The following is a 23913-nucleotide window of genomic DNA, read 5'->3' as shown; positions in this document are numbered from 1 at the left end:
CCCCTGCCTGCCACCTGTGGAATCAGCCAGGAAAAAGAACATTTTCTCTTATGTCCCCTGTTCCCGACTTTTTCATTCTATTTTCTAACCCTCATTTTAAAAGTAATAGAAATTAAATGAAAATAAAGTAAGGTACCTTGATTTGGGCATGGGGCTGAGGTTTAGCTGTGAATGCATGGTCAGGCTCTGGCAAGGAATTTGGGTGCTGGGTGTATGGGCTCTGGGCTGAGTCAGGTGGTTAGTGTGGTGGAAGGTGCTGGGGGAGGGGTGCTTACCCTGGGCAGCCTGGGTCCCAAATAGACTGGCACAGCCCTCTGGTACCAGCTGCTAGGTAGGGGAGGGAGCAAAGGATCTCTGCACTGCTAGTACCCTACTGGCACCGCCCCATAGCTCACATTGGTTGGAAACAGCAGCCAACGGGAGCTGGGGAGTTGGTGCTCAGGGTGATGGCAATGTTCATATACACCCCTCCAGGCACTGCAGGGACCTGCCAGCTCCTTCCAGGAGTGGTACAGAGGGAGGAAGGCAGAGCAGTCAGGGAACCATTGCTGTGCACACTTTGGGAGAAGGGGCAGCAGGTCTGCATGCACTGCCTGGGGTACAGGCAGTGTGAACAGCACCACCCCACCATTTCCACCAACCCACCAGCCCTTCTGTGCTACCAACTTTTGGTGATGCCTCTGTCCCCATGTTACCTGTGCCACTGCATGGTGTGTTTAATGTGAAATACACTTCTCTCCTTCCCCTTCTCTACCCCATTCCCTGTAATGCCCTTAAGCTGCTAATGGTTCCTTTCCATCCTCACTAATCTTTATTTCAATTTTTCACTCCCTGAGGTATAATGCAAACACACAACACAACACATCTTCCTTTTTGTCCTAGGTGCAGGAGCTGGGAGGCTGGGGGTGCTGCAGTGTTCCCTAACCTGAAGTGGTTTCCTTTATACAGAGGGTTTACAGTTTGCTTCTGTGGCTCTCAGCACCTGCACTGTACAAATTGTTCCAGCATCCCTGCTCTAACTTAAATGCTATTGTTGAACACAGCCTAAAAAATAAGTCTCTTTCCTGATCTCTTTCTGTCCTCGTTTCTTCCTTCTTCCCCCGTAACACTTTTTGTGCTTGACTAATTCTCACATATCGTCCTGCTGCACAGATAATCGTGATCACAGTGTCCAACAAATCACATTATTGCGTTATTATGACTGTCTTTGGCAAGCAGTGTAGCAATCACACAGAAATAAGATGCTCCCCTCCCCGCCTTTCTTTTTAAACAAGGTGCCATGCCAAGGAGCCTCTGGGCACCTAACAAAAGATAAGGAAAAATATAACTTGATGAAAGAGGCAGTACAGCTCAAATAATTCCCAAAACAGTGAGGGGATTAGACAAGAGATTTACTATGGTGCTATTTTTTAAAAAGAATTTAAAATTGTAAGGGATATTTAATATAAACTGTCCTTTAAGACAATTAAGGCTGAGCTTGTATTCTTATCCATCCTAATGGTGTGGCTAAGCTGCTATCTCGAAACTGCACCTGTCTTCGTTTCTTCTTGCAACTACCAAATGGTATAAAATTTGTTAAAAAAACCCAAAAACAAACAATCAAAAAACCCCAACCAAACCCCACAATGCTGCAGCTAAAAATCTGTACACTTCCAGACTGCACGATAATAATAAATATATGGGATTTCATACCCCTCTACCCTGCCCCAACGTACAAGATACAAAAATGATTATAAGGTCTGGGAATTTGATTTCATTTGGTTATTTTGTTTTGTGAGGCAACCTTCTCTCTGTTATGCTAAGTTTTTACTGGACAGTTTTCAGTTCTATAAAAGCATTAAAGTGCAGATTCTGGAACACTTACACTCATCCCTTGCTATATGAGCACAATATCTTCTAGAGTGTGAAAACTTCTAAGAGCAATACTAAATTCCCATTATAATGCATGTAAACATCTCTGATTCATTCCAAGTGCTCATAGCTTGACATAAGCCAGTTGAGTCTAGGTACTTTTCTGATGTATTTGAATAGTTTGGCACCAGAAATAGGATGTAGTGTCTGTATGTAGAGTAACCAGATTCCATACTAAAACCTTAAATTATACTTTTTATTTTACTTATTAAAAGTGAAAAAAAAAGAAATTTAACAGTCACTAAAATAAGTGAGCATTGATTGGTTGGTGGTTTTGGTGGCAGCTGTCAGTTGGTAGTTTGCAAGGGGTTGTCAGCATCTTCTTCCAAGGGTACATCAACATCCATATCTTTAGTAAGTGTAGTAGAACTTTCTGATGCAGAAGGTTGAGGATCAACTGTTTTTGAACAAAAAAAAATGTTTAAGTGTGGTTTGTTTGGCAGCCTGTTTTTTCATTTTGTAAAGTTCATGATAACAGGCTAAGGAAGCATTTAGTTCATGCTTAAAAGCAAAACTTCTTTCCAAATTTGGACCATTTTCATCCAATATTGCCATTGCTGCTTCACAATATTCAAACATTTTAGAGAGGTGCCTTTTTTTGTGTGTGTCTGATATTCTCACTACTTCAGTGTCTTCATCATCAGATTCAGCATCTTCATCCTCTTTACTTTTTTTTTCTGTCTTTGTCAAGTTGAGTGAGTTCTTCATTAGACAATTTATCCTTCTGAGAGTTTAGAACTCTTGAACGTCAACTTCTTTGAATCCAGCTTCAAGCGCCAGCTTCACAATTTTTTCTTGAATGCCTTCCATGACCTTGTCAAAAGCAATGAAGTCATGCACAGATTTCGTCAGCAAGGCTTTCCACAAACCATTCATAATTTTGAGTGACTTTGTAGTAGGCTAAAGCAATATTGTCTATTGCCATTTTTATGTTGTATTTCTTCCACAACTCTCATACTGTTGGTTTGTTTTACTGTCAGATTTGTCCAGATTATACGCCTTTTCCATGATGACATGACAGGCAAAGTACTGTCTGAGGGAGCCACATAAGCCCCCTTCAACATCACCAACTGCGTGAAATGTGTTCTTGCTCCTGTCTTATTTAACCTGTTCTTTTCAGGCATCCTTAACCATGCAATGAAAGATCTGAACCAAGGTATATACTTGAAATACTGGCATGATGGTTCATTTTTTGACCTCTGTCGCCTGAATGCAAAGACTAAGACAGTGCAGAAGCTCCTTTCTGAGGCACTCTTTGCCGATGACTGTGCCCTTATGGCCCACGCTGAAAACAATCTTCAGCACATTGTCAACAAGTTTGCTGAGGCCTCACAACTTTTTGGATGAACTATCAGCCTCGGAAAGTTCTCCATCAACCTGCACCTGGATCAAATGCTCCTGTCCCGGGTATCTCCATTGATGGCACTCAGTTTAAAGTAGTGGAGAACTTTAAATACCTGGGTAGGGTCATATGCAGTGATGGATCACTGGATAGTGAGATCAACGCGCAAATATCCAAAGCGAGCCAGGCACTTGGCTATCTTGCGTGTCAAAGTTCTAAACCACCATAACATCCGGATGTCAACAAAACTGCTTGTGTACAGAGCTGTTGTTCTCTCATCTCTTTTGTACAGGTGAGAAACATGGACAATATATAGGCATCACATCAAGCAGCTTGAAGCATTCCACATGTGCTGCCTCCGTAACATCATGAAGATCCACTGGTAAGACAAAGTGCCCAATCTTGAGGTCCTCGAGAAAGCCTAGATGACAAGCATCGAAATGATGATTATGAAGTCATAACTACGTTGGACCGGTCATGTCAGCCTCATGGATGTCAACAGAATCCCTTGCCAGCTTCTGAATGGTGAACTCTCCCAGGGCATCTGGCGTATAGGTCGTCCATGGAAACGCTACAAGGATACCATCAAAGCCAATCTGCAGTACAGCAGTATCAAACCTAGGAACCTTGAGGACGCTGCCACTGACAGAACACCGTGGCGTGCAACAGTCAGAAATACCTGCATTGCCTTTGAGGAAGACCACTGCCGGCACCTACAAGAGGCACGCGAACGACGTCACAGAACATCAGCAATGCACAGCCCACAGATTGCAAACTTCCCACGCACCATCTACAGCAATATGTGCACCTCTAGAATTGGCTTATACAGTCACCAGAGGGCACACCATAAGACCAATAACACATGATCTGCACAGATTTGTCATTATTGGATCGATGGACTACCATTATATTATTTTTATATTTACTGTCAAAGTTGTTTTTGGCATTATGAGATGCAATAAAGGGAGAGAGATAGCTGGTTATGCAGTGTGTGAATACCTGTATTGTCACCCATGCCTTCTTGTTGGATGGTCATATCGCTGGTAATGATGCTTTATTCCACCCTTTCAGTGCTCACGGGTTTTGTGAGAGATACACGAGTAGGGGCTTCAGCTTGGCGTCACCTTCAAGATTACCATGAAGGAATAGTGTGAAATGGTCTTCAGATACTTTAAAGGCTGGTGCTTTTTTTTTCTTCTCTAGAAATAAATGTTTGAGATGGCATTCTCTTCCAAAAAAGCCCCATCTCATCAACATTGAAAATCTGCTTAGGTAAATAGCCTCCTTCTCTGAAGACCTTTATGAGCTCTTGAGGAAACTTTGTTGCATCTGAGACATCAGCACTTGCATTTTCACCTGATGTACAAATACTATGCAAATTAGCATGATTCTTGAATTTCTCAAACCAACCATGGCTTGTCTTAAATTTAAGATCCTCCACATCGGCTACTCCTTCTTCTTGTACCTTCAGCTTTAAATCTTCAAACAACGACATAGCTTTCTCTTGGAAGATAAGAAAGCTCAAAGTCATGTTACATTGGTTGTGGCTATTAATTCAATGGGTCAAAAGACTTTCTAGTTTTTTCATAATGCCACCTTTTTCATGTTATATGCTTCAATTTCATACCACCAACAGAGCTTTGAGCAATTTCTTTCAGCTTGTTTCTTTGAGAAAGAATTGTACTCACAGTCAAAGCAGATAGATTCATGGCTGCACAGATATCCCTGTTATGTTCATCTTTTTCAATACACTCTATAATTTCAAGTTTCTGAGCTACACTTAATGGTCTTCTTGCCTTCTCTGGTGTACCACTATAGGAATCACTTGCAATTCATTTTGGACCCATGTTTCAGAAAATAAAGAAGGTGATTCAAGGTAAAACGTATCACTGTAAGAGCACTTAAGAGATGCACAAAGATCACGAACAAAAGACCCATGCTGAAGCACCAAAGAGAATCATGGGACAGCCTGACATCACAAGATACTCACACAGGGCTTTTTTCCCAGCCACCACTTTTCACAGGGCAGCCATTTTTAAAATGCATCTGGCCAGCATGTGTCTCTGAGCAGCCATTAGCAGCTCCCACAGCCCTGCCTCTGGCTCCCTGCCTGGTGATGAAACAGCAGAACTCAAGGTGCAGGTCCTTAAACCCCTTAAACTGAACCCCACTTTCAGAGGAGCTGCCCCTGCTGTACTATAAGTTGCCGGAGCTGGAGAGCTAGGGACAGACATGCAGTTGCAAGGGAGGGAACTTTGCAGGCTAGGAAGGAGCAGCAGCATGTGGCACTTCTTTTGAAAGGTAAGTGAACCTTGGGCTTGGGGTGGGGGCAGTTGGGGAACGTTAAAAGCTGGGGGCAGTTTGGGACCATGGGGGGGCGGGGGGTTAAAACCTGGCTGGGGTGAGGTCCATGGGGCAAGTGGGGGAGGACTAATACAGTAAACCCTTGAGTTACACAGGGGCTGTTTCTGCAACCCCTGAATAACTTGAATTTTCCTGCAAGGGAAGGGGAGTCAGGAACCACCAGTGCCAGTCAGTTTCTCTTTCTCCCAGAGTGGCAGGAGCTGGGAACCAGGGGCAGGCTGCTTCCAGTCTCCCCATGGCTTGTGGGGCGGGGAAACTGATCAGCCCATGGCTGGTCAGTTTCACATTCCCACCAGTGCAGGGGAGCTGGGAATCAGGCTAAGAGCCTTCTCTCTTCCTTCCCCCAGTCACAGAGCTGTCAGACAGATGCATATCTGAGGGAAAGGAGAGAGAAAGCTCCAGTCTCAGGGCTGCAGGTCTCCCCACACTCTGACCAGGGACCCTGTGGCTGCCCAGCCAGCTTCCAGTCATGGGGCTGCAGACCTCCCCACCCCTTGGCCAGGACTCCATGGCTGGTGCAGGGCCAGCCACCAGGCTGCAAGTCTCCCCGCCCCCATGTGGTAATCCCCCCACACTCCTCTCACCTAAACTCAAGATATGAGCATGTTGAATGCGAGTGTCCCGGGTGCAGGGGGAGGATTACTGTACCTGACAGCAGGTTGGGTCCCTGGAGCATTTAATATGTGGTGGCAAGTTATGTGAGGGGGTTTAAGGCTCATATCAGAGGGAAACTTCACTCCTGTACTGAACATAGGTATGTATCTGTGTCCCTTGTTTTAGATAGTACTCATAAGTAAAGTACTCATATAACGAGGGATGAGTGTACTTAGGTTATACCATTAGCAATACCACTCTCAAAAAGTGCTAATCAGATGGAATGAAGTAATTGGAATCTGGCCCCACATGTTTAGAAATAGAAAAACATTTCCAGATTCTTTTCCCTTGTCCTAGTTTTGTAAGCAGAGCACTATATGGATGCAATACTTCATAGTCTCACCTGCACTAAGCAATGTTGTAAAAAGGAAAGAAAATTGTAAAACAGAAAATTGTATGTATGAGGCCTCAAGTATTATCAGTGAAACTACCTGTTTCATCAAAATACAAAACCATTTTGAAGGAAAAAAAATCAATCTTCCACAATACTTTAGTGGGAAGGCTTCAATTTTTTTTAAAGAGCGATAAAATAGGTCATTAGAAATGCATGAGACACATTAAGTCCCATGCATATTTCTGCTTTAGATTGCAAGAGCTTGTTGAAGAAAATGGTTTGGTATCACAGGTTCATACTATATTTATTCCTCTTCTAACAAAGATCCAACTTTCACTATATGCCTTCAGGCTCCCATAGTTTTCAGTGGGAGGATAAAAACAGTTCCTCCCCAAATGTTGTGCCATTATATCCACTTGCACCGCTTTAGGTCCCCTTCCCAAGAGCAGACCGAAGGGTTAATTCACCGGAGAGAGGTAGTGAAGCATGACAAACACCAAAGCAGGAAAACACTCAGAGCATGTTCACTAATGAATTAAGTTATCACTTTCAACAATATTTCCAAATCCCATTGACATTTTTTTCTTACTTTCTTCTCCATATATTTACTCAATATTTTTCAAGGAATATTTTCACAACTTTCAAAGCACATCACAGATGATATTGTTTGTTGCTAAACCATTACAGATACTGCGGTGATGAGGAAAACTTAAGAGTTGAAGAGAACAGCTGAGAGAAGGTGAGAGGGGAAAAATAAGATGTTCTATTACCTAATTCTCACTCTTCTTTTCTTATTCTTTTCATTCATTTCTCTCTACTTCTTACCCACTATTTTGTCACTTTTGGGGCTAGATCTCTAGGTGGTCTAAATCCGTAATAACACCAGGTGAAGATCTTTCCTTTATTGTTATTTTTTGCTTTAGTTTTGTTATTTTCATTTGATTCTATTTTCATTTCTTCTTGTGCCACTCACCTTGGTCATGTATTTGCCATTCTATCATCCCTGTTACACTTTATAATCATTCTGTTGTAGTCACTGATCCTAAAAACTCTGCTCAGCTGTTCAGGATCTGTCTAGTCTCTTACAGGTTCCTCCCTCTTTAGCTCCCATCTCTCTCACCAGTTCCCTTTTGCCCTCCCAATATTTCCCATATTCCTGAGATATCCTTTTGGTGTCTCATTTTCTCCCTCATTTTGATCCTAGATTCTCCTCTCATTCTCGTACCCTGGAGGACAGCTATAAAGTCCTCCAGACCAGAATCACAATGAAGAATAGCAGAGAGTTCAGACAGTTCCCAAGAATAATAAAACTGGTTTATTTAGCCTGATCCTTTCCCACTGTTTGTGGTTCCAGTCTCTAAAGATGAAGACTTCACACTAATTTACTTCTGTAAACCAACCTTAGTATGAAAGAAAAAAACCCACCAGCTGATGATTGTAACACTGGGATTTCTGAGAACCTGCCACTGCTGAGGACACGTAGGCTGACAAATCATGATACCCTGAGGTTTGGAGAGGAGATCACATAATTGCAATTTTGAAGTAGCACCAATATTTTGAATCTGGTATATTTTACATGCTCTCTCTCCCCTTCAAAAAATCTATCCTATTTTTAAGCATCTCAATTTGCCAATAGTTTGGTTACCAGCCAATCAAAAGTCAGAAGTGATTAAAAATTCAATACAGAATTGATAACAACTCCACAATATTACTAATCTATGTCATGCTCTGGTGTATTATTAAAAGCCTCTGAGGAATAAAAAATCTTATGCTGCAGAAAGAAGCCATAGATTTTGCTTAAATGTTCTATTGAGCAATTGTGGGTATGCTATTTTGAGAAAGCACAAGCTGTAATAAATCATGGCATCTGCCAATGACAGTTTCAAATGAACACTTTTATTGGGACAGACAAGTACATCACTAAGAGTGTTATTGACTTCAGGTGCTGACATACAGCGCCAGCTGTTGTATTTAAATACTTACTCAGTGATTGAAGCCAAATACTGCATTGGCATTTTTAAAAGCATCTGTTCTGTACACTTATCCGAGCACAATCTGACAGCAAAGCTTAACATAAACAATGGAGAAAGGACTTAAAATGATTACCTTTGCAACTTTAAGAAGCCATGAAGCCAGATGTAAACACAGATGAAGTGTTAGAGATACTCTAGCTAGACTGGTGTCTAGAGCCATTAATTTTTATTGTTACAGCTTTCAAAAATGTGCAGAATGGCATGTCTTTCGTAATATTGGCTATAAGCCTCAGTGGCTCGATTTTGGATATTTACTAAGTCTGATCATTTTTCTTCAGGGAATCTTATGAAAGCATTATTTGGTCTCCAACTAATGGGTTTCACTCTTCATGAGTCTTTTTTTTGAGCTTCAGGTTTTATTAGAGCCTAACTATGCATATAAAACTCAGTTGAACTTGTTTAGTTTCTCCTTGTCTCAAGTACGAAACATATCCAAAATACTTAAATTTCACAAAAAAACCAAACACGCTAGGAATATTAGACACTATGCCTCATTTTTTCTAAGAGATCTGCTTGCCAGAGAGATTACTGTGAGAAACAAGGTCTAAAACTTGAAGTTTGTAATAACTCCAAACCAAATCACTTTTGTTCATTGTCAAATGTCATTACTAATAAGTCACGTAATTCATAACATAAAATGATGTTTCAGGCTGAAATACTTAAAGCTGCAAATCTTTCAGTGTGCTTTACGTGTCTCGCAATTTGGGGAAATGGAGGATTCTCTATTTTAGTTTTCTACATACCGAAGGGTTGTAAGTAGCATTAAATCATTGCATTTGGAGAATACTGGAGGTAAGAGATTGATGCAGGACCAGGAAAGGAAGCTGAGGGCAAAAAACCCAAAAGGATGCAGGTAACATGTGTGAGTGGCAGGGTGAGCTATTGCAAAGTAGGGATTTTTCTACCTTCCTAGACAACTGTACCCCTGTTTTGCATACCCCCAATTTCACCTCACTTTAAATGTATCTCTTTTCAAAAATCAAGATTAAAAATACAAAAGTGACATGCACACTATTACTGAAAAATTTCTTACTTTTTCATTGTTATTATATAGCCATGAGACACATCAAGTAGAATATAATTATTCCACTTAATTACAGTGGATAATATACAGAGCTGTAAATAAGTCACTGTTTGTATGAAATTATAATTTATATTGACTTCGTGAGTGCTTTTGGTGTAGCCTGCTGTTAAACTAAGCAAATATCTATTTGTGTTGGTGTAGCCGCAGCAAACCACTGCAGATTCCAATGAATATGCATTCCCCTGTCTGAGAACCACCCTTTATGAGATTATGGTAATGTGAAGTGTATAGTAAAGCAGAATGTGAAGGACTGGGGGAGCTCAAGAGATTGGGATTGGCTGGTAGAACAGAAGTGGATAGGAAACTGAGGATATGTTTACACTGCCAATAGAAACCCGTAGCTGGTCCATCCCAGCTGACTTGGGCTCAGGCTCAAGAGCTCTTTAGGTTCAGTGTAGACATTTGGGCTCAGGCTGAAGATCACGCACTGGGGCCCAGGCCCTGTCACCACACAGTCATAAAGCCAGGCTCTGGTACCCTATGAGGAACATCTTTAATTCGACTAAACAGCCCCATATTCCAGGTCAGCAAGCCTGGAACAACATGGATTTTTTAACTGTAGCGTAAACATACGTGAAAGGAAGAATGCACTTGGGTAGAAGGACAGAGAAGCTGAAGACATTGAGGAGAAGAAGAGTGACTCCAGGGGCTACAAGAGGATCTGTGAAATTCCCCACGACACAGACAATGGGCAGGCTTGAATTCTGAACCTAAATTTATCACACATCAATTCGGGGGGTGGGCAGCTTCACTTACAGGATTTAACATAAGTAATCAGACCAAAGAGCCTTGCGACTTACTATCATATTTAAATCTAATTATTTGGGATTTCTAGAAGCAGAGCTACAACTCAAAATTTGGAACGCTCAAGGCTGAAAACATAGTGGCTAATTTTATGCTTTCTGATTTCCTTTATCTCTACAATCACTTTCTTACATCTCTTTGCTTCACTTAGAGATAAGAATGTTGAAGGGTAATGGGATAGTAAGTGCTTCCCAGCAAAGAGCGTATCACTTCTACTAACCTTCAAATTATATTTAACATTTGCCTTAAACAAAGCTGGAAGGTTGCTCAATGTTGTGAGGTGCAAGATTAATTTGGCATAGTTAAGCTGATCAGTAGTGAAATAAAAAGGCAACAGAACTTACATGTTTGTAACCCCAGGAGAAAGCTAAAAAAATGTGTTAGCAAGTTTAAGACATTCACAACAAACGCACAATCTGTACCCATCCATAACACTAATAACTGAACATCAAGCACATTGTACTCTACAGTTTCAGACTACATTTAGCTAAGACTACAGTAAACCCCGATATGTGTGATATTGACTTGCGCTTAACTTGTGTTAATGTGAGCTAAGTGCAACTCGAAATCCTGGGGTTCCCAGGGCTGGAGGCTGGCAGGAGTGCAGCACCTCCACTAGCACACTGATCCGGCTCCTGGCTCCCCTAGCTGTGGGAAGCTGCTCTGCTGCGGCTGCCTGCCCACCCGGCTCCCACAGCAGGGGGAAGCTGGGCCGACAGACAGCCATGCTGCCCAGGCTTCTCCCCAGCTCCCCCCAAGCTGGGGAGATGCAGGACAGACAGCGGCAGTGGTGTGGCTTCTCACCAGCATCCCCCAGCTGGGAGAAGCTGTGCTGCCCCAGATGTCTGCCCGCCCAGCTCCTCCAGCTGGGGAAAGCTGGGTGGACAGACGGCCGCGCTGCCCCAGATTCTCCCTGGCTTCCCCCAGTTGTGGGAGCTGGGGGACAGACAGCCACAATGGCACAGCTTCTCTCCAACTTCCCACGTGCCTGGCTCCCAAAGTGCACAAGCACAGGGGAGCTGGGAGCCAAGCTGCCACCTGATTTGCAAGAAATGTGAGTTACACCAGGGTGCGCAGGAGTGCAACCCTCATGTAACTCAAAGGTCTGATGTATTTTGTCTTTGTTGCTTTTTGCCTCAGAGTTCCAATAATGTACTTCCTAAATAGCACTCAGTGGACAATTGGGACTGGGAACATCTAAAGCAGGGGTCAGCAACCCTGAAGGTGGAGTGCTGAAATTTGATGTTTTGATCTCTATGTACGATCTGAGTGCTGGTGATATTTTTAAAGCCACTTACAGTGCTACGTACAACTGAGAGAGTAGCCTTCTTGGGACCCCAGCACAAGAAGAACCATTTCTTGCAGGTCTCTGAAATCATTTTTTTCCCCACAATTACACAAAAGTGCTGACTCCAGCAGGGCTCTGGCCCCAGCCCCACTCTGCAGCAGAGTCTGTTTTACAATATATTAGGACTTATTAAAATATAGTTTTGTACAATCGTTGGTTAAGGTACAGCTAAGCAGTACTCAAGTGTCACTATATAAACTAGGGTCCAAAGCACATTCTTGAGATCCAGCTCCAGGATGCAGCCCCAAGATCAGAGCTGCCAGCCCTCAATGCCTTACCTCACTGACCAGGCAAACCCGCAGAAGGAAAGGTTCCTCCAGGAACAGGGTAAGGGTGGATACCCCAATCTGTGTGTGAGTAATAGATAATGCTGTACAGGTAACAGATCAGTCGAGGCTGATGAAGGACAGCTTCAGGAGAAGGCCCTCTGTTTTCAGACCCAAGCCATGAACAGCAACAGAAGGACCTAGACTGCCCCAGGTGATCCTGGCTCAGCCCAAAGACTGCTCACATGTGATGAGGAGACACGTGAAGGGAAACGTGCAGGGTTCAGGGGTTTCGTGCCGCTCTGTGTATTTCCTATGGGAGAAGAAAGGCACAATCATGTGTTGGACTGTTGGGTGAAGTGCCTGTGCATTCTGTGCGGGTGCCCCCTTCTAGTGGTAACCCAGAAGCCTCACCCTTTGGTTGGAGTTCTGGTGAGGGTGTGCTTTAGGTATGGGGGACCTGAGGGGTTAACACTGGTCCTGGGAGCTGGGCCAGAGAGGATGCAAGGAAGATCCGTGTCCAGAGGGCCCTGAAACAGTCGCAGTGCCTGGACTTCTTTCAGTTTGAGGTGTTAAAACATGGTAGAGTGGGGCCCCATCCAGCAGTCTGGGTTTGTGCAGATCTCCAATAAACACCTTATCACTCACTTTTGGCCTGGACACAAGGCAGGACTGAGGGGGTTTGAGCTCTTGGCCCCTGTCAGGAGGTGAAGGGTCATGCATTTGGGGCCATACTAATCCAGGTGAGGCACACTTGGGTTGCAGGCCCTGAACTGGGGGAGGAGAAGAGGGTTGGGAGAAGAGGGAGAGGGGACAGGGAACAGAGGGGGAGCAGGGAGGGAAAGAGAAGGAGAGAGGAGAGGGCTGATAGATGTGGGATTCACCTGAGCCCTGGGCCACACTCTCCCCAGATTCTCATGGCTGTGTCCAGTCTTCTTCCCCTATAGGTGGTGTAGGCCACCAATGCCATCCTGATGCAGAGGGTCATCCTGATCAGCGACATGGATGCCATCTTGGTGGGCTTCAAACTCCTCAGCTTCCCCAACTGCTTTGGGGCACTGAATGCGACTGACATTCCCAGCTAAGTCCTGGAACACAGCACTGCATGACACATAAATAGGAGGCCCTGGTGGACCAACAAGGACAATTCCTTGCCATCTACATCGGGTGGCTGGATGTAGCCATAATGGAAGGATCTTCTGGAATTCCAGCCTATGCCAGAGGATGGAGGCAGGCACTTGCATTCCCTGCCAGGACCTTGCTGTTGGGAACACGGTCTTGCTCCCGTACATTGTCAGTGATGTGGCCTACCTACTCCTTCTGTCGCTGATGAGACCCTATACAGGCATATGGACCCCACCCAGGAGTAATTCAAGACCCAGATGGCATGAGCATGGAATCCCATGGAGCTCACCTTCTGGCACCTAAAGGGAATGTTCTAATGCCTCCTGAGCTGGATGGACATGGGGAAGCAGAATGTGCCCCATGTCATGGGTTCCTGTTGTGACATCCATAACCTGGCAGAATGCAAAGGGAAGGACTTTCTCCAGGGGTGGGAGCAGGAAACTCCTACAAACAGCTGGGGGCTGCACCCAGCAGCCAAGTGGATGCCAAAGGGCAACTTGTCTAACTATGTGCAGGAGTTGGGACAGGGCACATGTGAACAGGAAGGGATGCATCTCAACTGGGAAGGGGGCACATGAACAGGGAAGAGGGCATCATTGTAGGCAGGGGATGGACGGCCGCAAGCCATAACAGCTGTGGGACCCCATCTGCCCTAGGTCCAGGGTCCCCCTTGGGGCTGTGGCAGGACTGGGAACATGGGGAGGTATAGATGGGGGTGCAGCTGCAGGGCTTGGGTCAGCAGGAGGGCAGGGGGAGCAGGGGGGACCTGGGGTGCTTGGATGTGAGCTATAGCCACTGCACACCACTGGGCCTGCAGGAGCACCTGCGGCATGGGCTCAGGGGCAGTGAGGTGTAGAGGGAGGACCTCAGTGGTGGAGGGAAGGGGCAGCAGGTGGAAAGGGGTGGAAAGTGGTGTGCATGTGGCACCCAGGGCCAGCCAGGTCTCCACCGGGTCAAGGGCACAATCGACCCTGACCAGCCACAGTTCTGAGACCCTGAGCCAGTCCAGTGCCACTCCGCCTCCTTCTGTGGCTGGTCTCAGGTGATCTTGTTCTGTTCCTGGATCATGGCTGCCAGTGGCCAATGACTGTTCTCCTCTAGGGGGGTGATAGACCCTGGGGCTGCGGGCACCCCTCAGGGTGGTGAGGTGCTCTCTCCCTGTGGCACCATTTCTAGTCCCACTGGCTCGCGCTTCTCCCTGGGGCTGCCTGGCTGGATGGTGGGGCTGGCCTGGCCATTGAATGGTGCAGATGTGGGGTGGGAACCAGGGACAGTGGGTCCTTCCTGCAGCACAGGCCCTGCAGCCAAACACCCACCCCAGGCCGTAGGATATATCTGTCATGGATGTGTGCACCCATGCTCCCTGAACAGTGGGTCCTGCAACATGCGGACACTGTGGTGTTGTGGGAACCAGCTGGAACATGGGACCCCATGGGGCTGGCACCATGGACTAGTGCCCTGGAGCGGGAGGCCACCATGGTGGGGTCCACGCCTTGGTGGCAGGCAAGCTGGGTGCAGCCTGGGCCTCCCCAAGGCCCTCTGCATGTATGCAGCTCATTGCATTGTACAGGGGTGTGGGTATTTCTTGTTGCCTGCTGGCATGCCCTGTGGCAGAGGGCCACACTCAATGGTGAGTTGTGTGGGGTGGGCCCATCACTCGTGCAGCTGGCAGGCTCCCAGGCATGGGAAGGGCAGGCAGCCCCCCCTCCCGGGGGTCATCGGGGTTGTGTGGCTCGTTGTGGGCTGCATGTGGGCCAGCAGTCCTGCCTAGGGGCTGCCCACAAGGTCCAGATGGGATGCTTCAGGGAGGACATGGCACACTTGTCCTGCCTGGGGCATGGGTTCATGGCTGTGCCATCCTTTTGGGGCCTGTTGCGTGTCATGCTTCCCTCTGACCCAGGTATACGTGCCCCCAGGGGACTCACAAACAGGTCCAGGGATGCCTGTGCCAATGTCATGGCAAGGGAGGGGCTGGAGGACAGGGCAATGACCAAGGTGCCCTGGCTGGAATCGGGGTCAGAGGGCTGGTCCTCGCAGGCTTCTGGTGATCCTGGGTACAGGCAGAATGCCTCAGTTGGGAATCAACTCACTGGTTTTGAAGGTCTCCTGATCCGGGTCCTCATCTGCACTCCCAGCATTTGGTGCAGGGCCGGGAAGTGGGAGCATGAGGGCACCCCTGCTCTCGAGCAGCACCAGGCATCTCTGGCCCACATACAACCTTGGCACAGCTCCTTGATTTTATCATGCACCTGTTCGAGCGTCCATGCAGGGTGGCCATGCATGGGTCCCACCCCACACAACTCACCATGGAGTGTGGCCCTCTGCTACCGCTGGCCAGAGCTCCAGCTATGTAGACTTAGCCAGGAGCATTGTGGCACTTTGCACTGGGACTGGAGACGAAGGGGCCGGGCCAGGATGACTCACTTGGGTCCTGGAAGGGGCCAGGCCAATCCCAGGCAGCCTCTGCTATTTTGTTACGTCTGGGGAGTGGCTGCTGGGGTGTGGGACTGGGCACATGCTGCCAACATGCAGCCACTCCCCCATCTTCCTGCATAAGGTGTCTCGGAGCCCTGTTCCCTTAAGCATGGTAGGAACCAGTGACCAGACAGCCCCACTTGCTGTGGAAAGGGAATCTCCTGGCTCCGGCTGGCCACTGCCACGGAGGACCCACACTTGCAACAGAACTTTGAACACAGGCACTCTGTCAACAGAGGCACTATACCTGATCAGAGAGAGGTATAATGCTGTCAGCTGAACAGTTGAGTTTTGTCATCAAACTCTCAACAGAGAGTTTTAACCATGTAGATGCTCCATGGTTTTGTAGACAAAAGCCCAGTTTTGTGGACACAAAGCACCTGTGTAGATATGGCCATTGAGTGCACTGTAATTAGGGCTGATCAGGAATGTTCTGAATCCATGCAAGCTATTGCATTGCCACAGACAAACTGGTTTTTGGTTTGGGAGTCTCATGCCATCATTCACTAATATGAGCCACAGTTGAAACCAGACTGTACCTCCTATGATGCAGCATAGTTTCACTTCTGGCTGAGTTGCAGGTATATCTTAGCAGTGCCATGCCCATGTTTCTTGGGGGTGGAATTCTGCCAGGCCAAATAAAATCTTTTGGGGACTTTTTCTTTCCCATGAGAAAAACATCAATATTCTGACTGCATCACTATTTGTGATGAAAATACATTAACTTTTCTCATGGAACTTAAATTCCAACTTTCAGTCAGCATTATCTTGTTTGCCAGAAGGTGGCATATTTGATGGGTTATTTATGTACCCTCACTTTCTTTCTTTCTTTCTTTCTAAGCTGCAAAATTAGGCAACATAGCCTAGGACCTTGGCTCTGAAGACAAGTGAAAATGAACTTTGATTAATGAGTTAGTACTCAGTGTTCAAGAGGTGTTCCTCTCAATCAAGTTAAACTCATGCCAGGGAAGCTACCTAGCTCACCTGAGTAAATAAGGAGATAAAAGAAATAAACTCTAATGAAAGATAGGGTTTAGAAAGAACTATAAAACATCTTGAATGAATTATTTAGGAAAGGATGAATCATATACAGCTATATGCCAGAAGAAAATTAAAGATACAGTAGGCTCAACATTTGCAGGGGTTCTGGGTTCAGAACCCTCACAAATGTTGATTTTGATGAATTGGTGGGTGGGCGGACTCAGAGCCCCAGGAAGTGGCAGCTGCTGGAGCTCCCTATCTGAGGCCCCAGAGAACTGCTGGTTGCAGATGCTCTGGATCCGGAGTCCCAGAGAAACTGTGGCAGCTGCTGGCGCTCTCAGTCCCTGAGCGCTGGGGAAGCAATGCTACTTGCAAATAATTGAATTCATGAATGTAACACTCGCAAGTGGGGAGACCCTACTGTACTTAAAGAAGAATAGCAAGAATGATTGCTAACAAGAAACATAAATGACAAACAGAAGATTTTCCACAAATATTTTTAAGGGAAAAGTAAAATAAAGAGAAGATTAAGGGAAAACATAAAATTAAAATAATTTCTTTTACATACCCCAACCTCAATGGCATTGCATCAGTCTAAGGTGATGTAAGTATATTAGTAAGAAACATGGGATATAATGAAAAGCCCAGATAAAAGTAATTGGAAAGACTCCCTTTGGATTCAAGGGGCAATAGATCAGGCCACAATGAGTTTGAGAGGCACTATTTAATTTAACTGACAAATGGCGAGTGACAGTTGATGATCTGAAACTACTGTCCTAGAAAAATATATTTAGAATACGCAACAGAGGGAGTAGAATAGATATTGGAAAGGGTGTAGTGGAGAACTATCCCCCAACATTCTACAGCATAGTAGGAGGAAAAATCCATCTCTCATCAGAAGAAACTTGAAACCTCAGAACAAATAAACAAACAAACAGAATTTTAAAATGGACCAATTGATATTTTTGTTTTCTTTTAATGTTCAATATTTTGAGTAAGATACACATTATGGCAAATTTGTCTGAGAAATATAAGTAGATCAACTTCTAATTGATTCTAAGTATAAACTGGTTTCCAAAGCCTTCTAGCCATTCCCTGTAGAAGAGACAGTGTAGGCATTTGCTGTCTTAAAGGCATATTGTCAAAATGCTCAGGCAACATATTTGACCTTCATTACAATACTCATGATAATCTTGCAGAGGACACCATCCAAATTCGAAATGACTCTTGAAACAAAGAAACAGCATCCCCCATATTCACTGCGAAAGAGTCTTAATATGAAGGTAATCACCTTTTCATTCGATCACTCAACAAAAGTGTCTGTGCTTCTCCTGCTGCCTGCAGCAGCAGATAGTTAACAAGAACCATTTTTCAGAGCTGAACACTCTCCTGCTTATGGGCTAATATCCAGACCTAAATTGCCTCCATTGCCATGTAACATTAAATGACTCTGAGCTTGTTGGACTATCCACTTTCAGAGCCTCCTACCTATGTTCTGGGAAAAGGACGGTGAAAAAGGGAAGTCTTTTGCCTCAGAAGTATCCATGAAGCTAATGTTAGCCTTTACATACAAGACATAAAATATCCTTCTTCCAAAATTATGCCTGACAGACTGCTAAAAGGAGCAGATTCTTCCCCAGTAGAAAACATTGCCACTCATGTCTTTCAGCTCGGGAAGCCATTTTTTCAATTAGAGGAAAGTGAGGAGAAGAATAAATAACAGCAGACTCATGTCTGTGACAGCTCATTTCGGGGAAAGAGTTGTGGCACCTCAATCCAGGAAGCTACCAGTAATCAGAAAAGGAATGAAGGGAGGAAAGCCGGTACAACAGCAAAGAAAGGTAGAAGGCAGAGGAGCTAGCAGCCATCACTGAATCACCATCTGGCTGGCACCCCACCCAGTAAGTGAGGGTTAGAAAAGACTCCTACAGAATTGCAGTTAATTGATCCAGTTTTGAGAAGGTGAGCTGACACAGGAAGGGAAATATATTTCCCTTATTGGAGAAAGCAGGTTCTCATATTTGTATACAAGTCTGAGCTTGGGTATAATTTAAAAAACAGTGGAACCAGCTAACTTGAATTGTGCCATTCTTTCAATAAGTAGGCTGAAATTTTATCCATTTCAAAGCATTCTGTTGACAAAACTCTGAACATTTGAAAACGTGGAGATGCATTTACTAGAGAAAAATCCATGGAGGGTCAGCTGCAAAGGTAACCATGGATGTCCGGATTCACAGAGGCACATAGAGTGGGGGACAGATAGCTCACTGGCTTGACCAGCCTCCTAAACACAGGATTGTCAGTTTAAGCCTCGAAGGTGCCATTTAGGGATCAGGACAAATAGATTTAAGAAATTTATGACAGGGATGGTGCTTGGCTCTACCAAGAATGCAGGAGACTGGACTCCACAACCTCCCAAGGTCCCTTCCAGCTCTATGGGATGTGCGTATCTTGCATCTATTGAATGCCTAGCCTGCTGAACCACTGTAGAACATATTTATAAGAGATAATAGGCACTACTAGGCACCATGGTCAAAAAAGACAGCATGAGAGCATAATGAATTCTGCTTTCTCTTCTTCCAGTGTGACAACTTCACATCAGATTGATCTTCACGCAGGTGTATCACTATACTAGAAGCGCTCTGTGCCAGGTGCTGCACAGACAGAGTGAAAAGACTGAAAGCTGTTTGAGGTTGGGACAATCTGAAACAGAGCACATTTGCTGCACTTTGCTTCACTTCCTCACAGTTCCTGCCAGTGAAGGTAGCAGGCACTGCTACTGCCACCCCGCACCAGGCAGCAGCCTGTAATCCCTATGGCCACTTCCCTCAGGGGGCAGGGTGTCATGTGGGAGGCAAGACAGGAAGGTATTGGTGGGAAAGAGGAGGGCCACAGCTATGGAAATGCTATGGAAGTGGTCAGCGCCTCCTCCCTGGCACGCTGGTACTCCTGGGCTGGGTTGTGAAACTGTTCCAGATGGGGATGGCCTATCGGTTGTGAGTTTGAGACCCCCGGTATAGGGTCTGAATTCCTTATTCTGACTGACAAAGTCAACCAAGTTTCCACAAAGAAATCCCTTTGACCTGGGACCAGAACTCCCCTCCCCATCTCCACTAGTTCAGTTTCTGTTCCTCAGGTATTTCCAGGTCTTCTCTTGTTTGGAGCGTGAAGCCAAGGATGATATTACTCTCCACATTATATAGCTTTTCCATATTCAGTTCCCAGTCCAGTCTGTGGAAAAATAGAGGAACCAAAATGGACTTCACTGTCATGTGGTCTGGTCAAATGCCCTAGTTTGTCTTGCTGAGTCATATCAGCCATTACTCATAGGATGTATGGACTGCTCTCAGGAAACCTCCACAGTGGGAGATAACCATGTCCTAAAAAATATAGCAGCAACAAAGGGTCCTATGGCACCTTATAGACTAACAGAAAAGTTTAGAGCATGAGCTTTCGTGAGTTAACTCACTTCTTCAGATGCTGGACAGTTTTGGTCTACAAAATGTGGTTTTTGTGTCGACACTTCACAAGTTTTATCTACAAAACCCCAGTTTTGTCTACAAAACTCTCAAGCATACATGTTGCCAGAGTGAACAATTATGCTGAACAGACCCTTCCTGTCCAGCTGTCCAGTCTGGAAAAAGTTTCTTTGTGCGTGTCACTAAGACGTAATCACATTTGACAAGAGATACAGATTCAATATTCATAACTTGAAATACAAATATAATCCTGCACACTTACAGGAAAATCTTATTCTGCAAATCATGATTTTTTCCAGTGACACCTAACAAGACAAAGAGCCATTATACACTGAAAAGTTTAGAAACACCAGTTAACTCTCTTATATATTTGCACTCTCATATTGCCTTCATTAAATGATTATACACATAGCAATACTAAGGCTGCCAATGTACTAACTTTTGAGTGCTTGACTTCGGAAACGTGACTCTCCTTAAATAGCCGTGCTTTTGGCTGTGTGTGTATTAATATCCTAAAGGTTATGACAGTCAATATGCTTTAGGTTAAAACTATTCCCCTTACAGAAGAGATTTCTATTCGTGTCGATCATTCACAATCTTCATATTTTCTCTTTTGATAGAACCGCTGGGAACACATAAGAGAAAATGTTAAAATACAAGAATTGAAATGTTTGAGATGATATATATATATATATATATATATATACATATATATATATATATATATATATATATATATATTAACCTTTCTTTAGAATTCTGTAGCAAGAAAATACTGCACCTAGATTCTGAGTGCTTTGCTATAAGAAAGTACACATCGTTTTAGGCTTAGCAGGTACTGGAAAAATTGACTATAATCTGAGCTAGTAAAAACTGGCCTGTCTCCTTTGAGCCTAAATAAGCTGCCCTGATTTACCCAATCTGAGAATCAAGCCCTAAAGTCTAAATCAGATTTTACTAACAAAGATGACTTTGAATAGAGTCAAATCTCAAACTATATAATTAATTACGCAAAACAGTGAAATTCCTAATTTGAATGGGTAAAACCCACAAAATATACAAACTAGTCATATTTAATTGGAATCTAGTAGGTTTGTTCTCTTTATGTGAAATAGTTCCAAATAATTCTTTTTAAATGGTTCCAAAAGGCAGATTATGAAAAGCAGATTTAAAACAATAAGAGGATCAAAACCAACGGAAAATCCTCCCATTTACTATCGTGTTTGAAGGAAAATAATCCAAGTGAATGTACTGACAAGAAATATATTTTTAGCTTCATGCCTACCCTTACAAATTTTAAAGTTTAAAATCGAGCAGATTGTTAAACACATGGGGAAATGTGTCTGGTAAGATTCCAACCCTAGCAGTTACAAGAAACCATTAAAACTTTTGCATCAGAGGACAGGTTTGGCATCAAATTGATGTTTGTCTGTGTGCCACAAAAATCAGATGACCTTAAATGAGTTCATGCAGAAGATAACAATTTTCAGGAGATTACACTAAAATAAACACAGTTGTGTGCCTTTTGTTATTCTAATCCATCCTACCCTAACCAAGAAATAACATCTGAATTTTCAAAATTTGAGGGAGCACAATAGTTTTTCAAGGTCTGGAAGTGAGCAGGAGAGATACTCTCTCTTCCAAAAAAGTTCATTTGGATATTTGCAACTTTTTCCTCAATTTTGTGTTGCACAGAGGACCATTGCACCACTCCAGCAGCATAAATAAGTTTCACTGGGGATAGAAATGCTCTCTTAAATATAGCCTTTGTGAAGGGGGCCTCCCTGGCCAAAGGAAACCTTGTATGAAGATTCTGTAATGGCCTTGCTCCCAGGGTATCATAGGCATGGGAGCAGAAGCTGGCAAGAGGAGGTTCTGGAGGAGAACTTGGACTATTCTGTGATGCTCCTACAAGGAGTTATGGGGAGCACAGAGTACATGCTCTAAATTATACCAGGTGCCACAATGTGAAAAAAAGCACAGATGGTTTAACTTTAATTACCTTTTACCCTGTGACAGACACTGCAATTCCTTGCATCTCTTTGGGGGACCTCATCAAATTAAGATGCATTATCTTTTGTGTCCAGTATATTAGATGAAAAAAATGTATATTTTAAAGGAGTAGGATTGCATGTAACCTCTCTAGGACAGAGATCTGGTGTGAGGCTTGGGTGTTTAAAGAACTACAATGAAAATGTATCAGACCTGAACAGCCTTTTTTAACAACTAATGCCAAGTGGATTTCTTAGCAATACCTACTGGGTTGTTAAGGTTAGTTTTCCTTTTCCCACTTCAGTTATGCAAAACCCCTGCCTTTTGACGGTGCACTCTGAGGAGAGGGTGTATGCTGATTACTTGCTCCCAGAGACAGGAGATCAAAGGCCTGTCTTGTATATAGAAATGGCTCAACTGAGCACCTTGTTCTGGGTCTGAATCTAAGCCAGTTATAAACCTGTAAGCATGCCAAAAATCCCACTATGTGTTCCATACTACTGAGGGTGGAGTTGGAAAACTCCAGTGAGCTTTATTCACGTGCATGCAGGTTTACCTCTTATTTCTCTCTAATAATTTCACCTTAAGAATGAAGTGCAGTGTGGTGACTTGTCACAGGTGCCAATTATGCTTTCCAATTATGCCTCTGGAGAGGAAGAAAAGTGTAGGGTGGCCTTTAGGCAGTGCTGGCTTGCTGGAGTTATCAGAGGGTAAGGCCAGGAATCGTGCAGCTTTGAAAGCCTCTAGTTAAGATGGAGTAAAATGTGGGTTTCAGCTCAAGAGATAAGACAGGAAACCAAAAGTCTAAAAGTGGGGGCCCTTAGTGGATCATGAAGTGGGTGAATGTGGGAGTAGCTGGCCTGAACTATGACACCCCGTTGCTCTATTCCTTTGCCTGATGCAAGAGGGGTGAAACTAGAAACCAGACTTTTCAGAGATGTTGGCTTGGCACAGACACAAGGTGATTATCACTGAATAGCACAGTTGTACTCGTGAGTACAATAGGCTTATTTTGGCCTTTTCTTCCTAAAAAGATTTCTGTGGGCAGAACTGAAGTTGTCTTAACTTGGACCTGTGGCTGTCTCTTTTTCTTCAACCTAATAACACCCCTCTAAAAATCATCAACTAATTATTTCAAATACACTGAAGTTAGTAAAAACTGAATGTATGAGATAATACAAAAACTGCCAGAGACCATGTTTCCAACAGCCTGAGTTTCCCCCTAAGCCTTACACAGCTCAAAGGCCATGTCTACACGACAGAAGATCATCTTTCAAAGGATTGTGTCCACACATAAAAAGCGAATTGAAAGAGCCGTGGGTGCTCAGCGACAGCCACAGGTGCTCTTTTGAAAAATGGGGCAAAAAACTCCAAGAATGGGGTCGCATGGCCAGAAAGCCCTTCCAGGAGAGCTGGCCATGGGCTCCCTTAAAGGGCCCCTCCCATATACCCCCTCCCTGCACATGCTGCTAAGGCCCACCCAACTGTTTACAGTGAAGCTGAGTGTGTGCCTGGTTCTGACCCTCGCTTCTGACAGCCATGGACCTACAGCAGCTGCAGATCCACAGGATCGTTTTGTCTTGCCTGCTGGCTGCTGTCCTAAGCCTCCAACAGTGCTAGAGACTCAGCCCAGGGGTCACAACCCACCATGGCCCCAGCCATGCCCCGCCCCGCCACTGGGCCATCCAGAGAATATGACCCACCCCGTGAGCTCTGACTGG

This window comes from Carettochelys insculpta, chromosome 1, assembly GCF_033958435.1.
Source record: "Carettochelys insculpta isolate YL-2023 chromosome 1, ASM3395843v1, whole genome shotgun sequence".
Lineage (NCBI taxonomy): Eukaryota > Metazoa > Chordata > Testudines > Carettochelyidae > Carettochelys > Carettochelys insculpta.
The sequence above is the reverse complement of the archived record's forward strand: the minus strand, read 5'-3'. Positions refer to the sequence as shown.